General features: G+C 37.8%; 1 long non-coding RNA gene across 1 annotated transcript in view; it reads right to left on the bottom strand.

The window, feature by feature from the left end:
• The window catches only part of LOC103892001 (uncharacterized), a 108,009-nt gene extending 86,981 nt beyond the window's left edge, over window positions 1-21,028 (bottom strand). The window contains exons 1-2 of the long non-coding RNA XR_656241.2: window positions 20,985-21,028; window positions 12,853-12,931 (exon numbers count right to left, since the gene is read on the bottom strand). This is a non-coding gene — a long non-coding RNA (uncharacterized LOC103892001). The remainder of the gene's footprint in view (window positions 1-12,852; window positions 12,932-20,984) is intronic.
• Between the last annotated feature and the right edge of the window lie 818 nt (window positions 21,029-21,846).

The following is a 21,846-nucleotide window of genomic DNA, read 5'->3' as shown; positions in this document are numbered from 1 at the left end:
AATCTCTAATGTGGCAGTATTGAGAGGTGGAGCTATTAGGTCCGTTAATCCATTAACCCATTCTTATACAGTCCCCAGTCCCACTTCCATGATAACCCATTAATTCAAGAATTAAGTAGTTCATGGGAACTTTAGAAGAACTTTTAGAAGAAAGACCTGAGTGACCATGCTTATCCCCCTCACCCCTCACATGATTCCCTGTGACACTTCAGGATGCTGCAGAAAGTTCCCAATAGCAACAAAGCTCTCACCAGATGTGCCCCCTTGACCTTGGACTTCTCATTTTCCAGAACTGTAAGAAATAGATTTTGTTTCTTACAAATTACCCAGTTTCAGGTATTCTGTCATAAGCAACAGAAAACAGACTATGACACTCCCACAACCCACACATGTGACCTCATGGGAATTCCTTGTGACCAATAAATGGGGAAAGAAAAGCAAGGCTATGGTTTCTAGATAGACCTGCTTAATATGCTCATTTAAATCAGAAGTTGATAGTCACTGCGATGTAGTCCAACTCAGAGAAAGCCTTGAAATAAAATAGTGTGAGGAAATAGTTCCTGTGGTCAGAAACTGAGGTAGCACATCTGACTGCCTGTTTTCCACAGAAAGATAGTCTCAGGTTCAGGACCATACTGATTTATGAATAGTGGCCACCAGGTTGTCTAAATGATTGGGAACATGGAAAGAATAAAATTTTAAGAGTGGTGTCTTCTGAGACAGTTTCAACAGAACTTCCAGGAAAGAGTACAAAGTGTGAAAACATTTTTTCCACATAAATGCCCACTAGAACAAATCCACTATAAAGAATGCTTTCAATAATCAGGTTGTCAAGGTGTTCTTTCCTGTGGCTATCTCAGTTAGCCTGGTTCTCCTGCTTCGTTAGTGGTTGCTAAAATGACTTACATACAGAGTATTTGTGGGGAGTAAAGTTGAAGGCTATTCACATGTTCAACACCTTCTATTTCCCCTCATAAAGACTGATTTTGCTGCCACCGTGCCAAATGGCCAACCTGCCCCAAGAAATCTGATATGACACCATTCTCCAGCAGAGACTGGCCTGCTACCTGGTGACAGTTGATTACAATAAACTTTTCTATCATGGAAGAGACAGTGATTTGTTCTCACAGAGATAGACATACATTTTGGATGCATAAGTACCTTAACTGTTGACAGCACTTTTGCCGATACCACCCTTCCAAATACCTTATCATCTTCAGCCATGGTATACCACAGAAATAACCTTATAATGGGCTACATATATTACAGAAAAGGATGTGTAACAATAGACTTCTGTTCACATAATTGACTGGCCCTTGCCATATGCCATCATCACCCAGAAAACAGATGGCTCAACAGAATGGTGAGATGTACTGCTGAAGCCACAATTTGGGCACTGAGTAGAAAACAACATCATGAGAAACCAGGGATCTAACTAAAAGGATAAAGTATATTCCTAAACCAGCAGTTGATAGTTAGTGCCACTACCCTATAGCCAGAATTAACAGGTCTGGGAATCAGGTTATAGAGCTGAGAATGATTCCTCTCATTATCACTCCAAATAAACTATTAAAGATAGTTTTCCTCCCTTTCTTCAAACTTAAATTCAGTAGTTCAGGTGGTATTAGAGCCAGCTAGAAGAATTCTTCCACCAGAAAACAGAGTTAGAGCCCTTTTGAATTAAAGCTAAGATCACCTTCTGAACTTTTGGGGCTCTTTATGCCATGTAACAAACAGACGAAAAGAGCGTCACTGCATTTGAATCTTATCTCTTTATGCCATGTCACAAACAGATGAAAAGAGTGTCACTGCATTTGAATCTTATCTCAATAAAGCTCTTACATATTGGACAAAATTTCAGGGAATGCAATGACTCTAGGAATTTGCAGATTTCAGGGAAAATCCAATAAAATACATAATAAATAAGTTATGGAAGCAGCATGTGTAAATGTCCCAAGATGGGAGAGAATCTGGCATAGTTTCAGAATGACCAAATCATTCAGAATCTGTCAGGCCATGGCAAGAAGTTTCAACAATATTCTAAATATAATAGATGCTTATTTAAAGGTGGTTGAATTATCCCTGGCTACAATGTGGAAAATGGACCGAAGAGTAGAAATTAGAATAGAAAAGAGGCTATTTTAATAGACAAGGCTCAAGATGATTAGTATTATCCTGGGGTATTAGCAGTAGTGGCATAGAAATAGATTAATTTGAAAATTACTTTGGATATAAACAAGCACAGGGCTTGGTAATGTATTGAATGTGCTTAAAGCTAAGAGAAAGGTAAAATAAAAATAACTGAAAATCTTCTGTTTAGTGTAACGACGTGTGGTTGCTCCAACGTCAGATAAGAGAACACTGGAGATGTAGTTTGTGGTGGAAGATTTAGAGAAAGAAGATCATGGATATTCAGGTAGGCCTATTGAATTCGAGCACCAAAGTTAGAGTAGACACGCCCAGAGAAAGGAGATGAGTATGTGCACGTGATGAAGAAAAAAGAAAGGGATAGGGATAGAGAGACAGAGAGAGAAGCTTGAGATCCCATTAAATATGGCAAAAAGGTAGGTTTTTTGTTTGTTTGGTTGGTTGGTTTTTGCAGTTTGGTTCCATATGTCTACAAATCTTTCCAACAATTCTTATTCTCCAGTTTGTACCTTTCCATTACTTGCAACCAAAGAATCCTGGAACAACAATCAAGATGTCTTTCCCTCATTAGTACCTCAAAGTCAAAATATTCATATAGCATTTGTAATAGGAATGTTTCAGTAACAAGTGACAAAAAATGAAATTAAGTTAAAAGTTCTAAAGTCAAAATGACTTTAAAAAATAAAGGGAATATTAACCTATGTTACTGAAGAGTCAAAATGAGGCTTGATTTCCCACCTCAAATAAGATTTTCCAGGACCTTCTATCTCATGGTCATTCTACTCTGCTTCTCTGTTAGCTGTATTACCACACTGCCCTGGTAGTCCCCTGAGAGTTCCAGAGTATTCCTGAATTTTTGCAAATGTTTGTAGCAACTCCAGATGTCAGACCCTCACAGAAAAGCTCTCAAGGAGGGAAGAGTCTCTTAACAGTAGTAGCTGCTGTATATGTCCTGGGAATCACTTCCTCTCATTGGCCTGAATTAGAACACATGCCTTTGCTTGAAACAATAACTATGGCAACAAAGTTACAATACTCTGGACTGGCTTTCAGACAACAAATGCCCACCCCTAAAGCAAGTCATATATTCAGTCTTTCCCAAATTGCTTGATTACAAAAGTGGAGGGAGCAAATTTCTCCCTCAAATATAAAGATATTATTGGCTAATTTACATTCCCACCAACAGTATAAAAGCATTCTTATTTCTCCACAGCCTCACCAGCATCTATTGTTTCTTGATTTTTTTAATAATCGCCATTCTGACTGGTGTGAGATGGTATTGCACTGTGGTTTTGATTTGCATTTCTCTAATGATCAGTGATGTTGAGCTTTTTTTCATATGTTTGTTGGCTGCATAAATGTCTTCTTTTGAGAAGTGTCTGTTCATATCCTTTGCCCACTTTTTGATGGGGTTGCTTTTCTTCTTGTAAATTTGTTTAATTTCCTTGTAGATTCTGAATATTAGACCTTTGTCAGATGGGTAGATTGCAAAAATTTTCTCCCATACTGTGGGTTGCCTGTTCATTATTATGATAGTTTCTTTTGCTGTGCAGAAGCTCTTTAGTTTAATTAGATCCCATTTGTCAATTTTGGCTTTTGTTGCAATTGCTTTTGGTGTTTCCATCATGAAGTCTTTGCCCATGCCTATGTCCTGAATGGTATTGCCTAGGTTTTCTTCTAGGGCTTTTATGGTTTTGGGTTTTACATTTAAGTCTTTAATCCATCTTGAGTTAATTTTTGTATACGGGGTAAGGAAGGAGGAGTCCAGTTTCAGTTTTCTGCATATGGCTAGCCAGTTTTCCCAGCACCATTTATTAAATAGGGAATCCTTTCCCCATTGCTTGTTTTTGTCAGGTTTGTTGAAGATCAGATGGTTGTAGATGTGTGGTGTTATTTCTGAGGTCTCTGTTCTGTTCCATTGGTCTATATGTCTGTTTTGGTACCAGTACCATGCTGTTTTGATTACTGTAGCCTTATAGTATAGTTTAAAGTCAGGTAGCATGATGCATCTAGCTTTGTTCTTTTTTCTTAGGATTGCCTTGGCTATATGGGCTCTTTCAACCATTGTGGAAGACAGTGTGGCAATTCCTCAAGGACCTAGAACCAGAAATACCATTTGTCCCAGCAATCCCATTAGTGGGTGTATACCCAAAGGAATATAAATCCTTCTACTATAAAGACACATGTACACATATGTTAACTGCAGCATTGTTTAGAATAGCAAAGACACAGAACCAACGCAAATGACCATCAATGATAGACTGGATAAACAAAATGTGGTGCATATACACCATGGAATACTATGCGCCATAAAAAAGAATGAGAACATGTCCTTTGCAGGGACATGGATGAAGCTGGAAGCCATCATCCTCAGCAAACTAACACAAGAACAGAAAACCAAACACCACATGTTCTCACTCATAAGTGGGAGTTGAACAATGAGAACACATGGACACAGGAAGGGGAACAACACACACTGGGGACCGTTGTGGGGGGAGCAAGGGGAGGGAGTGCATTAGGACAAACACCTAATGCATGAGGTGCTTAAATCCTAGATGACAGTTTGATAGGTGCAGCAAACCACCATGGCACACGTATACCTATGTAACAAACCTGCACATTCTGCCCATGCAACCTGGAACTTAAAGTAAAATAAAATAAAATAATAGTAATAATAAAAGATATTCTTGGCTTAAAAAAAAAAGTAAGGGGAAGAGAGAATACATGCCAGAAAGGCAACAAAAAATACCCTTCAAAATAATTTCCAGGCATCATCCTATAATATGATATCAAATCACTCTCTAGAGACCAGAAGTCTTATTGATTACCTTATATTATTTTCTTCTTTGAATTAACAAAAAATAACAGTAGAATATTTTTATTTCCCTATACTGCACAATGAAGTAAAGGCTTGAAATTGTGGTAAAGAAAATTGGCATGCAAAGTCAGTGCACTGAATATATTGTCTATTCCCATCTTTCATTCAAATTCCTTGCATATTTAGCAAGGGTCACTCAGAAGTACCCATGCTAATCAAAAAGAAAAAACTATGGTGTAGCATGCTATAGATGGCCCCTTTTCCTGGATGACTAAACAGCATTTAAAGTTACTTTACTTCTTTATTGCAGCCAAAACCCTGCAGGTGTGTTAAAGGATTAGTGTTCCTAAGACAGATACAGAAAAATATTAGTGAAAATATGTTGATTTATCACACTCATCTATGAAAAATATAGTTTTTACATTTTTTTAATTAGTAGAATATTTAAAACTACTAATACTCCCAAATAAGTGCATTAATGAAATTGCTTTGTTTCTTAAAAGGGTGAAAGGAACACTATTACAAATTGCACTCTTATCTTGGCTTTGTCTCTTTAAACACACAAGGCATTCACACTTGCTTCCTTTGCGCAGTCAGATGAACAGAAAACTGTAAAACCAGTCTATATAAAAATAGATCTTACTTTTAAATCATGTTATAGTCAAGTTTGTCATTAACAATTTTATAAAAATATACGATCATCATGTTTCATTGGCAAAAGTATGACATAAAAAGCACTGTATGCCAATTTTCAAATTTGTATTTATAAGTGCTGTACTAGATCAAAAAAGGATTAACAGTAATGTGCATCACTATAAATATTCTGTAACACTCTGCTCCAAATAACTATACCACTGCAATGCAGACTTTATAAATATATTCTCGTTCATCATTCATATGATTTAGTCAATAAATTGTATTTTTTAAAATAAGTTTATTAAAAGCACAAATTTTGTTACTCTTCTAAAGTCAAAATTAAATGCTACAATATTTCCTTCTATTAGTTTAAGGTATATTTCTGACTCATATTTACCCTGCTTTAGAGGAAAACTTTAATATGTGAAGTTTAAAGAATTCTAACTATTTAAACTTTGCTGTCAAGTTACTTGGCTTGAACTATGAAACGTTACTGATTCTTCTAAACAATAACCACTCAAGGGAAGAATAAATGTGATCCACCGATGCTCTGTATATATAATATAGAACCAACCAGGGCAGGAAAATAATAATGATAGTATAAAATTATTTCATTGGTAAAAATTACTAGGCAATCCTAATGTTTGGATTCATATCACAAAGTAAACAGATGATTGACTAAAATATCTAACTTCCTCTATTCTGATGTCATAGTTTCCTGTAATTCCTTCAAAATATTTTAAACTGTTGCTATCACATTTCAATATTTAATCTACATAGAATTAATTATGGTGCTTCGTTGGGGACAGGGATTCACAATTTTTTCTTTCATATGGATAATCAAAGGTCTGAACACTGTTTGATCAGTGGCCTATCCTTCTCCACTGGTGGCAATGTCTCCTTTGCCATATATCAAGTTTCCACCCGTGCATTGCCATATTTCATCTCCCTGTTCAGTTCCATAAGCTTATCTTTCCTAGAACAATGCACACTGTCTTTATTGTTTATGGGTTTATATCATTTATAATTTATAAGTAGTCGTATATGTTAGAGGAGCCTCCTTATATTGTATTTGTTTTTAAAAATTATCTTGACTATCTTAACCATTTGCACTTTCATATATTTTAAAATCATCTTGTCAAGTTACAAGGAGGAAAAAAAAGTTGGGATTCTGATTGAAATTTTGCCCTATTTTGTCTTATTTTACTGGCTTAGATATCCAATTTTGAATGGGGTTCGGGGAGTGAGATTTTTCACCATCATTTTGTTTTTTTTCTTCACTAAGAATTAGGTTTGTAATTTCTTCTTGAGTCACCTAGCTATATGTCTCCAAAAAATTGAAAATTTTGCTTGTTTTCAATTTTAATGGCTTAAAATTTTTATATCTTCTTAAAAAAAACCCTGCTCTTCTGTTTCTGGGGTTATGACACTACTCTTTTCACTGTTAGTATTCTTTAATGGATTCTCTTTTTCTTTGTTGTTCTTACTCAGACTTGCCAGAGGGTGTCTATTTTATTAAACTCTTCAAAAAGTGAGTGTTTGGCTTTGTGGACTCTCTTTATTTCTTGTTGTTTCCTATTTAATTAATTTCTTTTCTTATTGTTATGTTATGATATCATTCTTTCTACTTAGAGTTTATTCTGTTGTTTTTCTAACTCCTCTAACTTTGGTACTTAGATTACCAGATTTCAAACTTTACTTATAATACAAATAATCAGGGTGTTAAAACTATTTTAAGTAATGGTTTACTTATATCCCCTACTGTTTAGAATGTAATGTTTTTGTGCATTTTCAGTTTAAAATATTTTCTAATGTCCATTATGGTTTTTTCTTAGGACCAGGAATGATTTGAAAGTGTATTTTATTATAATTTCTAAATAGATTTTAAGTTATCATTTTACATTTCTAAATTAAATACTTTTTTCACAGAGATAGGATCTCGCTTTGTTGCACAGGCTAGAGTCAAACTCCTGGCCTCAAGCGATCCTCCAGCCTCAGCTTCCCAAAGTGCTGGGATTACAGGCATGAGCCACTGCACCTGGCCTAAATACATTTTTAGAGAAAAGATAATATATTTAACAAAAAATTGATTTTTTTGATACCTGACTTATGTTCTAGAATATACTCAGTTCTTACAAATGGTCCATGTGTATTGTGAAGAATATACATTCTCTAATTGTTGGGCATAGAGTTGTAGGTGCCCATTAGATCTGACTTGTTAATTGTGTTGTTCAAATCCTCCATATCCTTACTAATGTTTTTGTCTGCTTTCTCTATTACATATTAAGGATAAGTTAAAGATTTCTTATGAATGTTAATCCATTAATTTCTCCTCATAATTTCGTCCATTTTTTCTATATATATATATAAAATATATTACACCTACAACAAAACAGGTTTAAACTATATGGATCCACTTATACACAGATTTTTTTTCAATAAATTCAGTTGAACTTCCTTAACTGTGGGTTCTGAATCAGCAACCAAATGATGATGAAAAATACAATATTTGTGGGTTATGAAACCCATGGATAGGAAGGCCCAACTTTTCCTTTATGCAGGTACTACAGGGCCAACTTTAGGACTTGAGTATGCAAAGATTTTGGTATCTGCAAAGGTCCTGGAACCAAACCAATTTCCTGTGGATATTGAAGGGGAACTGTATATATAGATATAAAGACTGTGTTTTTAGGAGCTTATAATTTTAGATTTTTTGTATTTTCCTGTGAGAGTTGTACCTTTCATCATTAAATATTGGCACTCTTTACCTCCCAAAAGAAAGTTTTTACTTTGAAGATAATTTTCTCTAATAGAGATCTATATATGTACATAGCTATACAAGGTTATTTTATTTAGTATTTGCCTAATATACTTAACCTTTAAGTTGGAACTTTTATGTGTCTAATGCACAGGTATATTTTAAAAATAGCATATACTTAGATTTTACTAATTATCTAAACTGAGAATATTTATATTTTGACCTGCATGTTTACTCCATTAACATTTATTGTGTTTAATAGTATATTTTAAGTTATTTCTACCACTTACTTGCTGCTTTATGTTTATCTGGCTATTTCTCTGCTTCTTTTTCTTTTCTCCTCTCCTGCCTGCTTTTGAATTTATCAGGCATTTTACATTCCATTTTCTCTCCACCAATGGCTAGTGAGTTATATAATACACGCATTTGGGTAGTATAAAACTAGCTTTTGTAACTAACTAGTCTTCATGTTTCAGTTGCTTAATACAGTGTAAATGTGTTCCTTAGACACCTATCAGCCCAATGCGAGTGTTCCTAATCAGCAAAAGGCTTTCCTTTATGGGATAAATGAGGAATCCAGGTCCTTTCACTCTTGTGCCTTCATCATCCCCAGGAGATAGGTAATCTCTTCATTTAACAGAGTAAGAAGACTGAGTCCCTTCTTAAGAGCCATGGCCACTGGGTGACCAACATCATTACCTTTTATATTTTACTGGATAGAATAACAGTCTTTGGTGGACAGCCATCCCTCCCAGCATCAACTCTATACTATGTCTGAGAACGAATTCTTGGTGGATAGCTAGCCATGTCTACAACAGCATATTTAACCAAATCTGAAGTTTTCAAATCTCTACCTCTACCCAAACATTATAAGGTTTTCAGAATGTTTTAACTTGGTCATTGCCTCCATTTTTACAAATTATCACTTTTTTCAGTATTTTAGTTTTTTAAATGTTATCAAATCACTCATTATTATTGTGTATTTAGTTTTATACAAATAGATCCTGTTTATAGCATTTTATCAATATTAGGTCATTTAAGTCTCATAGCCACCCCCTGAAGTTTTAGCACTTATGTAATAGGAACTATGTTCTCCTTGTATTTTGGATATGAGAAGGTTGAAGTAGAAAGCAGTTAGTGAACTTGCCTTATGTCACCCAATTGTGACCACTTAATTAAGTGGTGAAGCCAGGATTCAAAGCCAGTCAACCTGGCTCCAGAGGCCGCTCATGACTCTGCTTTATGCTGTCAATGGTTGTTTATATTTATCTACATGTCACTGTTCCTTGTTTAACTACACAGAGATTTCCCATGGCAAAACTTTTCTGTATAGGATCGGAGAGTAAATATTCAAGCTTTGCAGACCATATGGTCTCTGTCACAATCTACTGTACTCTGCCTTTGTAACACAAAAGCCGCCAGAGTCAATAGATATGAGACCAGCACTTTGGGAGGCCAAGATGGGTGGATCACCTGAGGTCAGGAGTTCGAGACCAGCCTCACCAATATGGTGAAACCTCGTCTCTACTAAAAATACAAAAATTAGCCAGGTATGGTGACATGTGACTATAGTCCCAGCTACTATGGAAGCTGAGACAAGAGAATTGCTTGAATCAAGGAGGCAGAGGATGCAGTGAGCCGAGATCATGCCATTGCATTCCAGCCTGGGCAACAGAGCGAGACTCCGTCTCAAAAAAAAAAAAAAAAAAAAAAAAAGAATGAGCGTAACTCAAATAAACCTGCATTTGTGGATGCTGAAATTTACATTTCATGTAATATTCATGTACCACAAAATATTATTCATCTTTTGTTTTATTTCAACCATTTTAAAACATAAAAAAATTCTTAGAGGACTTCTTATTTCAGATGAGACATATCAAGAGTTTTAAAGTCATCACTGCCAATCTTATAACAAGTTAAAAAACTGAATATCAACAACTCCTTTTAGATCCATCAGAGAATTGAGGACACAGAACATACCACCACCTGGAAAACTAGAGAGAGAGGGCAATATACCTAATGCTAAATGATGAGTTAATGGGTGCAGCACACCAGCATGGCACATGTATACATATGTAACTAACCTGCACATTGTGCACATGTACCCTAAAACTTAAAGTATAATAATAATAAAATAAAATAAAATAAAATAAAAAGAATCACAACTTACCAGGAGCTGCAGCAGGTAACTGGTAGGAACACTTAAATGGTAATTGATGAATTGTTAGAGGCTGAGTGTGGACTAGCTTGAGAGTTAAAAATTCCTGGGGGTCCAGTCTTAGGGAGATCCCTATACCTTTGTGAGTTTTATTTTCAGGAGCCCAGACTGGAGGAAAATCCTCTCCCATTTTTTGGCAGGAGGAGAGAAAAAGTAAACATTTTGAAATATGCCCAGAGCATTTCATTTTTCTTAACAAAGCCCTGGCCTCAAGGGAAACTACTGTAACAGGAATAAAAAGGAAGATTACACAGTGATAAAGGGGTCATTCTCCAAGAAGACATTAAAATCCATAATATGTGTGTGTATTGGTAGAAGCATGTATATACATAAGTGTGTATGTCTGTATGTACACACAGTAATGTGTATGAGTGTATGTATAGGTGTATATATGTGTCTGTAAATATTGTTCCATCAGTTTTAACCAATGTACCACATGAATATAAGAACTAATAATAGAATAAACTAGAGCAGAGGTGGGGAAGCGTATATACAGGAACCCACTGTACTCTCTCTTTAATTTTTCTCTAAATCTAATATTGTTATAAAATATAAAGTTATTTTTTTCAATATTCTTAGCTCACAGGAATTACAAAATCCATCTGCAGGTTGGATTCAACCTCTGAGCCGTAGTTTCTTGACTTCTGATCTAAGAGAGCTTCATTTTGAGGTCGGTTTTCATCTTTTTGAAGCATTTTGGAAATATCTTTGTGAGATATGCCACATTCTGTTGGTGGTAAACTCTATTTTTGTTTGTCTGAAAATTTTTCTATTTTATTCTTTCTTTGAATAAAGTTTAGCTAAAGAATTCAATTTTAGGTTGACAGCATGTTCTTTAAGTATTTTGAAGACACTATGCTTCTGTCCTTCTTTTGTCTGTGAGAAATCTGCTGTAATTTGTCTTTTCTTTCTGATAACCTGTAATACTTCTTGTTTGTCTCTGGTGTTCTATAGTCTCTGGGATAGGCCTGATTGTGTGTTCAAAAGGAGATTTCTTGTTATTCCTATTTGAATTTTGGGAAGGATTCTTGACACTGAAGTTTTCTATTTTTTAATAATTTTATATCTTTTAATAATATATATATATAGCAGTCTTTATTTCTTTAAACATTCTTAGTTATCAAATCCTCATATTCTTGCTCCTAACCCTTTGACATTCACCTCTACATGCCAAAATCTGTTAGCTGGATCTTGCTGTTCTCTGCCTGATTACTTTTTGCTTGATCCTAAGGGCACACTCAGCCCAGGCACAAAGAAAATTCAAAGGATGAATGACCTGATGTTTCCAGAAGCATCCTTTATTTAATGATGGATAAGAAGCTGATAAATAAGCATCGCCAGCTTCCTTGTATCTTAGTTGGGATAACTCTGAAGCATGTTCCACCTCTGCTAGCAGCATTCCCAGTGATACTGAGATTCAATTGTCCACAGTAGAAACTCATTTGATAATATATCATCTACTGACTTCTTTCTCTTTTCTATCTAATTTTCCCAATCCTTTACTGATATATTCTGGGACCATCTACTACATAAACTACTTGCATTTGAATCCTTCCCTTGCAGTTAGCTTCTGGAGGGAAACCAAAATTTTATTTTACATTCACCATTTGATATTCCCATTACATGATGCTCCTGAATGGTACATTTGCTGTGTTTTTTTTCCCTCTTGATTCATGCTTTTGTTGGCTTATTACTGTGTGTGTGTGTGTGTGTGTGTGTCTTTTGTTGTTGTTTAATTGTGAATTTATGTTTTGCATAATTTATTTATGAGACTCTTGCAAGATTTGGGTTTTGAGTTTATTTGGGTTCTCTTAAAAGAGATTTGTTCTTTGCTTTCATCAGGCTTGCCAGGGTGTTATGAACAAAATTATGTTAATTATTTTAACTTGAATTTCCCAAACAATTTGTCATAGTGTTTTATTTGAATCCAGAAGTGGTTAAGGGAGCCAAGTCTCCCTGGGTGCAATTGGTTGGGCCTGGTCTCCAGAGCTGCTACGGCTCCCATGGAAAGTGTAGCAATCATAACAGAGGCTGGCAGACAAGGTGGTGGCAGCTGTGTCTGGTACAGAGGCAGCAGCCAGGACTCCCATGAGGAAGCAGCCACCGGGCTCCAGAGGTGAGAAAGATCAACCAAATATGAGATGGTACATAAATTGCGTCCAGTGCATTGTGTCAAAGGTACGAATTGCAAGAGGGGAATTTTCTTCAATCTGGAGCCCAGGCTAACATAGACAACTCACCTTCCCCAACCCAGCCCCCTGGCCCCTAGCTCACCTTTTCATTGAGGGAATAGGCTTTCAAGTGCCTGTCTTTTCCAGGGGGTCTCAGTTCCAAGCCTTCATCTTCCACAGTCCTAGGACATTTTCTCCGTTAGGCGTTGGGCCATTATCACCCAACCCTGGCCCCAGTGCATCCGTAGCATTAACATAAGCCTAGAAATGTGTCTTTCAACTCTCTTTTCAGTTTGATTTCTGGCAATTTCTGCTGATTTCTCAGAAATTCCTCCTTGTATTTATTCAAAAGGGCTTTTTGGTACCAATTTCAGCTCTTGTACATGAGTCTTTTGGATTTCTATCACATTGTCAGGAAACAATAAATATCTCTTCTTTTGAAAAGATTTATTATTCTATAAATTTGTCTTAATTTTATAATTAGAAAAAATATTTAAAAGCATAAATAACTATACAAATACATACATATATGCCACCCAAGAACTATGAACCAAATTTACATGAATAGTGATTAATTTGATCAGAAAGGTTAACCTACAACCATGGTTCTTAACTTTGGCTGCACATTTAAATTGACTATAGGAACTATTAAGAAACCATAATGCCAGGATTTCACCCACAGGAGGTCTTATTTTACTGGTCTGAGGTGAAGCTCAAACACAGATATTTTCATGAGCTACTCAGGTACTTCTGTAAGCATTTCTGGCTAAGAACCAGAAATAGTCTAGACCCATTAGAGAGACTCCTCTGTAAGGAAAGAGGAGTGATTAGACTTAGAAAGGACAGGTTCAAATAAGACACAGAACTTTACAACTCATCATCAGCATGAGTGCCCTGAATGTGAGATCCAGTACTCTCTACAACTAGTGACTCTGATATCCTAACTAGGACCTCCAGTCTAAGCTTTGGAACCAACCCAGTTCCAAATCAGGTTCCTTTCTTACTCCTATAACTAAGTCTCTTCCTTATCTTCTATTTAATAAAATCAGTTTCCGATACCTTCCCTTCAAAACAGTTTTCTGCTTCAATAACCTGTGTTACAATAACTATTCCAGCACCCTCTACGATTGGAGCTCTATTTGTATGCTTGTTGTATGCTTTACAGATTCCTACATTGTAGTCATTAAGAGCGCTCAGATTTGAAGTATGACCAACATGGGTTTAACTCCCAGTTCTGTCACATACTAGTTCTGTGACTTTGGGTAACTAACCTGACTTCTGTATGTCTTTATCCATAAATGGCTATGATAATACTGCCTGTATTATAGAGCTGATATGATAAGAAAATGTGATGCTGAATGTAAGTTTTTTATTATAACACCTGGCAGATGGTAAACTCAAAATGTCATTGTTAATGTATTGTTATTATTATTTAGTATCCCTTCCAAAAACCCGATTTCCCATGCTGCCTCATCTCATTCAGGGTAACTCTCAGGCTAGTCACTTCATAGTGCTTGACTCATGACACCCTAACACCATCCTCCCTCTACTCCTACCTGCTCTGGCATCACCAGGTACCCCCTGACTTAGACCACCCATTCATTTATCCATTCAGTGTTTATTGAGAGCCTAATGTGCGCTAAGACCTTTGCCAGAGCTAGAAATACACTGAGAAGGAAAAACTGTCATAGCCTGGAATGTCACTTCCCACATTTCACCTTATGTCCTGCATGGAGAGACAGAAATGTGTGAATTTTTAAAATGTCCCCCTAGCTACTGCTGAGTGATGCGTGCTCACCTCATCCCCCACCAGACACACACACACACACACACAGACACACACATACACACACGTACACCAATTATTGGTCCAGCTGAACATTTTCTCCCATGGTAAGATGCTGGTCTTATCGTGCAAACAGGTCTTTCCTTATCATCCCCACTAAGTTCTTTTAAGATCTTCTAAAATTCTAGGCACGTAATTGGCATAATATAAAACCTATTAAAATTTGCCCACATCATACAATAAATACATAGTATAGTAACATTGTATAAGTTGGGCTAAGCTTCAGTGAGGCCAAAATTATTATTATTTTTTTTTCATTTTCTTTCTTTTTTTATTATTATTATACTTTAGGTTTTATGGTACATGTGCGCAATGTGCAGGTAAGTTACATATGTATACATGTGCCATGCTGGTGCGCTGTACCCACTAACTCGTCATCTAGCATTAGGTATATCTCCCAGTGCTATCCCTCCCCCCTCCCCCCACCCCACAACAGTCCCCAGTGTGTGATGTTCCCCTTCCTGTGTCCATGTGTTCTCATTGTTCAATTCCCACCTATGAGTGAGAATATGTGGTGTTTGGTTTTTTGTTCTTGCGATAGTTTACTGAGAATGATGATTTCCAATTTCATCCATGTCCCTACAAAGGACATGAACTCATCATTTTTTATGGCTGCGTAGTATTCCATGGTGTATATGTGCCACATTTTCTTAATCCAGTCTATCATTGTTGGATGTTTGGGTTAGTTCCAAGTCTTTGCTATTGTGAATAATGCCGCAATAAACATATGTGTGCATGTGTCTTTATAGCAGCATGATTTATAGTCCTTTAGGTATATACCCAGTAATGGGATGGCTGGGTCGAATGGAATTTCTAGTTCTAGATCCCTGAGGAATCACCACACTGACTTCCACAAGGGTTGAACTAGTTTACAGTCCCACCAACAGTGTACAAGTGTTCCTATTTCTCCACATCCTCTCCAGCACCTGTTGTTTCCTGACTTTTTAATGATCGCCATTCTAACTGGTGTGAGATGGTATCTCATTGTGGTTTTGATTTGCAGTTCTCTGATGGCCAGTGATGGTGAGCATTTTTTCATGTGCTTTTTGGCTGCGTAAATGTCTTCTTTTGAGAAGTGTCTGTTCATGGCCTTCGCCCACTTTTTGATGGGGTTGTTTGTTTTTTTCTTGTAAAGTTGTTGGAGTTCATTGTAGATTCTGGATATTAGCCCTTTGTCAGATGAGTAGGTTGCAAAAATTTTCTCCCATTTTGTAGGTTGCCTGTTCACTCTGATGGTATTTTCCTTTGCTGTGGAGAAGCTCTTTAGTTTAATTAGATCCCATTTGTCAATTTTGGCTTTTGTTGCCATTGCTTTTGGTGTTTTAGACATGAAGTCCTTGCCCATGCTTATGTCCTGAATGGTAATGCCTAGGTTTTCTTCTAGGGTTTTTATGGTTTTAGGTCTAACATGTAAGTCTTTAATCCATCTTGAATTGATTTTTGTATAAGGTGTAAGGAAGGGATCCAGTTTTAGCTTTCTACATATGGCTAGCCAGTTTTCCAAGCACCATTTGTTAAATAGGGAATGCTTTCCCCATTTCTTGTTTTTCTCAGGTTTGTCAAAGATCAGATAGTTGTAGATATGTGGCATTATTTCTGACGGCTCTGTTCTGTTCCATTGATCTATATCTCTGTTTTGGTACCAGTACCATGCTGTTTTGGTTACTGTAGCCTTGTAGTATAGTTTGAAGTCAGGTAGTGTGATGCCTCCAGCTTTGTTCTTTTGGCTTAGGATTGACTTGGCGATGTGGGCTCTTTTTTGGTTCCATATGAACTTTAAAGTAGTTTTTTCCAATTCTGTGAAGAAAGTCATTGGTAGCTTGATGGGGATGGCATTGAATCTGTAAATTACCTTGGGAAGGATGGCCATTTTCACGATATTGATTCTTCCTACTCATGAGCATGGAATGTTCTTCCATTTGTTTGTATCCTCTTTTATTTCCTTGAGCAGTGGTTTGTAGTTCTCCTTGAAGAGGTCCTTCACATCCCTTGTAAGTGGGATTCCTAGGTATTTTATTCTCTTTGAAGCAATTTTGAATGGGAGTTCACTCATGATTTGGCTCTCTGTTTGTCTGTTATTGATGTATAAGAATGCTTGTGATTTTTGTACATTGATTTTGTATCCTGAGATTTTGCTGAAGTTGCTTATCAGCTTAAGGAGATTTTGGGCTGAGACAATGGGATTTTCTAGATATACAATCATGTCATCTGCAAACAGGGACAATTTGACTTCCTCTTTTCCTAATTGAATACCCTTGATTTCCTTCTCCTGCCTAACTGCCCTGGCCAGAACTTCCAACACTATGTTGAATAGCAGTGGTGAGAGAGGGCATCCCTGTCTTGTGCCAGTTTTCAAAGGGAATGTTTCCGGTTTTTGCCCATTCAGTGTGATATTGGCTGTGGATTTGTCATAGATAGCTCTTAGTATTTTGAGATACATCCCATCAATACCTAATTTATTGAGAGTTTTTAGCATGAAGGGTTGTTGAATTTTGTCAAAGGCCTTTTCTGCATCTATTGAGATAATCATGTGGTTTTTGTCTTTCGTTCTGTTTATATGCTGGATTACATTTATTGATTTGCATATATTGAACCAGCCTTGCATCCCAGGGATGAAGCCCACTTGATCATGGTGGATAAGCTTTTTGATGTGCTGCTGGATTCTGTTTGCCAGTATTTTATTGAGGATTTTTGCATCAATGTTCATCAAGGATATTGGTCCAAAATTCTCTTTTTTTTGTTGTGTCTCTGTCAGGCTTTGGTATCAGGATGATGCTGGCCTCATAAAATGAGTTAGGGAGGATTCCCTCTTTTTCTATTGATTGGAATAGTTTCAGAAGGAATGGTTCCAGCTCCTCCTTGTACCTCTGGTAGAATTCGGCTGTGAACCCATCTGGTCCTGGACTTTTTTTGGTTGGTAAGCTATTGATTATTGCCACAATTTCAGCTCCTGTTATTGGTCTATTCAGAGATTCAACTTCTTCCTGGTTTAGTCTTGGGAGGGTGTATGTGTTGAGGAATTTATCCATTTCTTCTAGACTTTCCAGTTTATTTGCGTAGAGGTGTTTGTAATATTCTCTGATGGTAGTTTGTATTTCTGTGGGATTGGTGGTGATATCCCCTTTATCATTTTTTATTGCATCTATTTGATTCTTCTCTCTTTTTTTCTTTATTAATCTTGCTAGCAGTCTATCAAGTTTGTTGATCCTTTCAAAAAACCAGCTCCTGGATTCATTAATTTTTTGAAGGGTTTTTTGTGTCTCTATTTCCTTCAGTTCTGCTCTGATTTTAGTTATTTCTTGCCTTCTGCTAGCTTTTGAATGTGTTTGCTCTTGCTTTTCTAGTTCTTTTAATTGTGATGTTAGGGTGTCAATTTTGGATCTTTCCTGCTTTTTCTTGTGGGCATTTAGTGCTATAAATTTCCCTCTACACACTGCTTTGAATGCATCCCAGAGATTCTGATATGTTGTGTCTTGGTTCTCGTTGGTTTCAAAGAACATCTTTATTTCTGCCTTCATTTCGTTATGTACCCAGTAGTCGTTCAGGAGCAGGTTGTTCAGTTTCCATGTAGTTGAGCGGTTTTGAGTGAGATTCTTAATCCTGAGTTCTAGCTTGATTGCACTGTGATCTGAGAGATAGTTTGTTATAATTTCTGTTATTTTACATTTATTGAGGAGAGCTTTACTTCCAAGTATATGGTCAATTTTGGAATAGGTGTGGTGTGGTGCTGAAAAAAATGCATATTCTGTTGATTTGGGGTGGAGAGTTCTGTAGATGTCTATTAGGTCTGCTTGATGCAGAGCTGACTTCAATTCCTGGGTATCCTTGTTGACTTTCTGTCTCATTGATCTGTCTAATGTTGACAGTGGGGTGTTAAATTCTCCCATTATTAATGTGTGGGAGTCTAAGTCTCTTTGTAGGTCACTCAGGACTTGCTTTATGAATCTGGGTGCTCCTGTATTGGGTGCATATATATTTAGGATAGTTAGCTCTTCTTGTTGAATTAATCCCTTTACCATTATGTAATGGCCTTCTTTGTCTCTTTTGATCTTTGTTGGTTTAAAGTCTGTTTTATCAGAGACTAGGAATGCAACTCCTGCCTTTTTTTGCTTTCCCTTTGCTTGGTAGATCTTCCTCCGTCCTTTTATTTTGAGCCTATGTGTGTCTCTGCACATGAGATGGGTTTCCTGAATACGGCACACTGATGGGTCTTGAGTCTTTATCCAATTTGCCAGTCTGTGTCTTTTAATTGGAGCATTTAGTCCATTGACATTTAAAGTTAATATTGTTATGTGTGAATTTGATCCTGTCATTACGATGTTAGCTGGTTATTTTGCTCGTTAGTTGATGCAGTCTCTTCCTAGTCTCGATGGTCTTTACATTTTGGCATGATTTTGCAGTGGCTGGTACCGGTTGTGCCTTTCCATGTTTAGCACTTCCTTCAGGAGCTCTTTTAGGGCAGGCCTGGTGGTGACAAAATCTCTCAGCATTTGCTTGTCTGTAAAGTATTTTATTTCTCCTTCACTTATGAAGCTTAGTTTGGCTGGATATGAAATTCTGGGTTGAAAATTCTTTTCTTTAAGAATGTTGAATATTGGCCCCCATTCTCTTCTGGCTTATAGGGTTTCTGTGGAGAGATCCACTGTTAGTCTGATGGGCTTCCCTTTGATGGTAACCCAACCTTTCTCTCTGGCTGCCCTTAACATTTTTTCCTTCATTTCAACTTTGGTGAATCTGACAGTTATGTGTCTTGGAGTTGCTCTTCTCGAGGAGCACCTTTGTGGTGTTCTCTGTATTTCCTGAATCTGAATGTTGGCCTGCCTTGCTAGATTGGGGAAGTTCTCCTGGATAATATCCTGCAGAGTGTTTTCCAACTTGTTTCCATTCTCCCCGTCACTTTCAGGTACACCAATCAGACGTAGATTTGGTCTTTTCACATAGTCCCACATTTCTTGGAGGCTTTGCTCGTTTCTTTTTTTTCTTTTTTCTCTAAACTTCCCTTCTCGCTTCATTTCATTCATTTCATCTTCCAGGGCTGACACCCTTTCTTCCATTTGATCGCATCGGCTCCTGAGGCTTCTGCATTCTTCATGTAGTTCTCAAGCCTTGGTTTTCAGCTCCATCAGCTCCTTTAAGCACTTCTCTGTATTGGTTATTCTAGTTATACATTCTTCTAAATTTTTTTCAAAGTTTTCAACTTCTTTGCCTTTGGTTTGAATATCCTCCCGTAGCTCAGAGTAATTTGATCGTCTGAAGCCTTCTTCTCTTAGCTCGTCAAAGTCATTCTCCATCCAGCTTTGTTCTGTTGCTGGTGAGGAACTGCGTTCCTTTGGAGGAGGAGAGGTACTCTGCTTTTTAGAGTTTCCAGTTTTTCTGCTCCGTTTTTTCCCCATCTTTGTGGTTTTAGCTACTTTTGGTCTTTGATTATGGTGATGTACAGATGGGTTTTTGGTGTGGATGTCCTTTCTGTTAGTTTTCCTTCTAACAGACAAGACCTTCAGCTGCAGGTCTGTTGGAGTACCTGGCCGGCCGTGTGAGGTGTCAGTCCGCCCCTGCTGGGGGGTGCCTCCCAGTTAGGCTGCTCGGGGGTCGGGGTCAGGGACCCACTTGAGGAGGCGGTCTGCCTGTTCTCAGATCTCCAGCTGCATGCTGGGAGAACCACTGCTCTCTTCAAAGCTGTCCAACAGGGACATTTAAGTCTACAGAAGTTACTGCTGTCTTTTCGTTTGTCTGTGCCCTGCCCCCAGAGGTGGAGCCTACAGAGGCAGGCAGGCCTCCTTGAGCTGTGGTGGGCTCCACCCAGTTCAAGCTTCCCGGCTGCTTTGTTTACCTAAGCGAGCCTGGGCAATGGCGGGCGCCCCTCCCCCAGCCTAGCTGCCGACTTGCTGTTTGATCTCAGACTGCTGTGCTAGCAATCAGTGAGACTCCATGGGCGTAGGACCCTCTGAGCCAGGTGCGGGCTATACTCTCCTGGGGCACCGTTTCCTAAGCCCGTCGGAAAAGCACAGTATTCGGGGTGGGAGTGGCCCGATTTTCCAGGTGCCCTCTGTCACCCCTGGAAAGGGAACTCCCTGACCCCTTGCGCTTCCCGAGTGAGGCAATGCCTCGCCCCTGCTTCGGCTGGCGCACGGTGCGCTCACCCACTGACCTGCGCCCACTGTCTGGCACTCCCTAGTGAGATGAACACGGTACCTCAAATGGAAATGCAGAAATCACCTGTCTTCTGCATCGCTCACGCTGGGAGCTGTAGACCGGAGCTGTTCCTATTCGGCCATCTTGGCTTCTCCTCCTCCCAAAATTATTTTTTGAAGTCTCACACCTCATGTAGCTCTTGAAATCTTGTACGCCCGTGACACTTTGCCTACATGCCATTACCTTTGCCCACTCACCTCATCACCATTTCAATTCTCCTTCTGCTCTGACTTAGTTTTCCGGAGAGAAAGGGGAAAAAAAGTAATGGGTAGATAAGTTGCTCATAGGAAAATTAGAAATATTCAAATTCTGCCTTCTTTGCAATTTTGTCCAAGTCTCAGATAGCAACTGATATCAAATGCATAAATAAAAATATGCACATATATTTAATAAAAGGGAAAACTACATTCCCTTGTCAGTCCAATCTAGTAGGAACAATTTTCAGCTTTTATATAGTGCTCAACATTGAAAAAGTATCTTCATTTACTTAATATTATAAACAAAATATAATTATAATCCCATAGGATGGCAAAATTGAAAATCAGAGAAGGAATGTATCTTGCCGAGGATAACACAGGCAGTAAAAGGAGAGCTATGATCTGACCGGTATGCAGATGTGATGTCTGGAAATCCCAATTCCTTATTCTGTGACCAGCTTCCTGTATAATGCACAGTGATCCCAAACAGAACAGGGCACCTCCCTCAGAGGGAGCATATGCATATGTGTTCTCAAAGTACCGCTTCAGTCCTCTCAGCGCTTTGAGACTATATCCCTAAAATGCAAGTGTCTGCTGATTCTAAGCCCTGACTGAAGTGGAGCTGCACCCGTATGTGCCTATTCAGTGCCAGGATGCTGTTTTACTGCCGCTCCCCTGTCTTTAGCAGCAATCTAAGAACAAGGACCTCTAATCCCATATCAAATTTGCACTGCATCAAGGTCAATATCTCTTTTTTACCAAAGTAGTAAATGCATTCTTCACAGTTTTAAACCAAATAATAACCATTCCACACAGACTGGGTCTGACTTCAACATTATTGCTTTTTTTTAAGGTCCATAAC

The sequence above is a fragment of the Pongo abelii genome, chromosome 1 (assembly GCF_028885655.2).
Source record: "Pongo abelii isolate AG06213 chromosome 1, NHGRI_mPonAbe1-v2.0_pri, whole genome shotgun sequence".
In the NCBI taxonomy this organism is placed as follows: Eukaryota; Metazoa; Chordata; class Mammalia; order Primates; family Hominidae; genus Pongo; species Pongo abelii.
The sequence above is the reverse complement of the archived record's forward strand: the minus strand, read 5'-3'. Positions and strand labels throughout refer to the sequence as shown.